At 67.2% G+C, this 2500-nt stretch overlaps 2 non-coding genes across 2 annotated transcripts in view; both read left to right on the top strand.

Annotated features, from left to right (window-relative positions):
* CYME_CMQ402R overlaps positions 1-82 on the top strand; it is a 154-nt gene extending 72 nt beyond the window's left edge. Inside the window, exon 1 of the ribosomal RNA XR_002461580.1 lies at positions 1-82. This exon is cut by the window's left edge and continues 72 nt beyond it. This is a non-coding gene — a ribosomal RNA (5.8S ribosomal RNA).
* A 1818-nt stretch (positions 83-1900) lies between these two features.
* The window catches only part of CYME_CMQ403R, a 3415-nt gene continuing 2815 nt past the window's right edge, over positions 1901-2500 (top strand). Inside the window, exon 1 of the ribosomal RNA XR_002461581.1 lies at positions 1901-2500. This exon is cut by the window's right edge and continues 2815 nt beyond it. This is a non-coding gene — a ribosomal RNA (28S ribosomal RNA).

The following is a 2500-nucleotide window of genomic DNA, read 5'->3' on the forward strand; positions in this document are numbered from 1 at the left end:
TGCAGGTTTCGTGAATCATCGAGTCTTTGAACGCAAGTGGCGCTCGCGGGTTCGCTCGCGAGCATGCCTGTTTGAGTGTCAGCAACCTTGCTCCTCCGCGGCGGGCGCGGGTGCGTGCGCGTGTGCGCCGCACGCGCTGCTGCGCCGGGAGAAGCCCCGGTTTCTGCGCAAAGCTCTGGGGGGTGCGCTACGGCGGCGCGCGCGCAGGTTCTGTCTGTCTCAGACTGCATGCATGCGTGCAAGCTGTCTGTCTCAGACTGCATGCGTGCGCGCACAGCTGGCTGGCCGGCTGTCGCCGCGTCGGGTACCAGGCATTCAGGCGCGGAGGGATGCACTTCGCGTGCTTTTCCCGAACCTTTGCATGCGATGGGCTCGCTGGCGCGCTGGCTTGCTGCTGGCTGCTGTGCGTATGGCATGCGCCTCGCGCTAGCTGCCTGCCCGCGCCTCTCCAGCGCGCAGAAATCAACCTACGAGTCTTTGTGGACAAAAAGCATGTGCCGGGTGGTGTGCGCACGCGCGCTCGCGTGCGTGCGTGTGCCCCCGGCCGAGTTGGGTGGCGATGCGGTGTGTGTGTGTGTGCGCGAGTACGCACAACAGTTGCGCGCGATCCATCGAGTGCGGCGTGTGGCACAGCCCAGCGCGTGGCGATCCACAGTCGGCCAGCCAGCCAGGCAGGCAGCATCAGCATCATGATTCCAAAGTGTTGCTGCTGCTGCTTGCCTCGGTTGCATGCCTGCCTGTTCATCGCTACGACGTGCCGGGTCTGCTGCGCGCTCTGCACTTGCTCGGCGTCAACTGTGCACCGCTCCCGGGAGTCTCTGCAGTGGCGAGCTGTGCGCGCGTGCGTGTGACGCGTGCGCGTGCGCGCTGGCTGCTGCGTCGAGACTCGCCTGGGACACCTCAAGTGACGCTGGCCGGCGTTGGGCGCTCGTCGCCCGCGCCGAGGCGCAGCGCTGCAAGAGATCAAGCACACCAGTGGACTCGCCGCTGGGGGCAGGCGCTACCTACGTAGCCGCTGCCGCAGCGGCGATGGATGTCGAGACGAGTACCCTATCGTAGCGCTCGCGCGATGGTAGCGTGTGGTTGTCTCGCCATGCCATGCACCGATGGCGTGGCACGCGGCAACGAGCGAGCTTGCGTGCGCGTGCGAGGGCGCGTTCGAGGCGCGGGCCCAGCAGCAGCAGCAGCGCAGCGCACGCGCGCCGCAACACGCGCATGTGCCGTGTAGCGGTGCGGGTGCGGAATGCGCTGGGTGCTGGCTGGCTGGCTTGCGCGTTTGGATGCCACAGCCAGCGCATGCGGCACGCGCTCCTTGTTGTCGTTTTTGTTGTTGCGGCATTCGGTGGGCCGCACACCGGCCAAGCGCGCCGGCCCCACGTACAGCCCAGCGAATCGAGCTGGGCTGCCGGCCGTCCCGGGGTGCGTCCCCGGGCGGCGCCGTGCGCGGGCGCGCATCACGAGGTAGATACGTTGCTGTATACCGAGTGCGATGCGTGCGCCATGCGCCTGCGAGGCGCGGCGACGGGATCTGTGGGACCGGCAGCGAGCCGCTGTGCGGCTGCCGCTGGTGTGCTGGTTGGCGGGCGCTGTGCGGAGCCGGAGGCACTGTGGCGCCCTGCGCTGGAGATGCGGGACGAACAAGCGGCAGTAGCTGGCGTCGCTGTGCGCGTTGTGCTGGTGCTGGCTGCTGTTGCGAGGCCGACAGCGACTGGATTGTGCGCGGCACGCTTGCGTGGATGCGTATGCGCTTGCACGCAAGCGGCATGAGCACAGCGCCTGCGTCGGTCGGTCAGGCGGGCAGCAGCAACGGGTACGGCGACAGCGATCGCGTTCGGTATCGATCTCAGCAGGCAGAGCAGGGTGCGCCACGGCGCTTGCCTGCAGGCACGCAAGGCACTTTGACCTCAAATCAGGCAAGATGACCCGCTGAATTTAAGCATATCACTAAGCGGAGGAGAAGAAAATAACCATGATTCCCCTAGTAGCGGCGAGCGAAGCGGGAGGAGCTCACGCTGGGAACCGGGCGCCTCGCGCGTCCGGGTTGTAGCCTTGCGAGACGGCGCCAGTGCCGCGCCGGACCCAAGTCGCTTGGAAGAGCGCATCCGGAGAGGGTGAAAGTCCCGTCGGTGGTCCGGAGGGCGGTGCGCAGCGGGCCGCGCTCTACGAGTCGGGTTGTTTGGGAATGCAGCCCCAAGTGGGTGGTAAACTTCACCTAAGGCTAAATACCGGCGAGAGACCGATAGCGAACAAGTACCGTGAGGGAAAGATGAAAAGCACTTTGAAAAGAGGGTGAAAAGCGCTTGAAACCGCCAGGAGGGAAGCGAAGGGAGTCGATGCCGCGCCGGGGCCGCGCGCCGCAGCTGCAAGACGCCATCCGGCGCCGCCAGGCAACTGGCAGCAGCGGGCGCGCGCCCGGCCTGCGGGTCCGCGTCGGCTCGCGGCGCAGGAGCGGCTGCTGGCAAGGTAGCCGGCCCGGTCGCCGGGTCTGGCGCTATAGGCC

Source organism: Cyanidioschyzon merolae, chromosome 17, assembly GCF_000091205.1.
Source record: "Cyanidioschyzon merolae strain 10D DNA, chromosome 17, complete genome".
In the NCBI taxonomy this organism is placed as follows: domain Eukaryota; phylum Rhodophyta; class Bangiophyceae; order Cyanidiales; family Cyanidiaceae; genus Cyanidioschyzon; species Cyanidioschyzon merolae.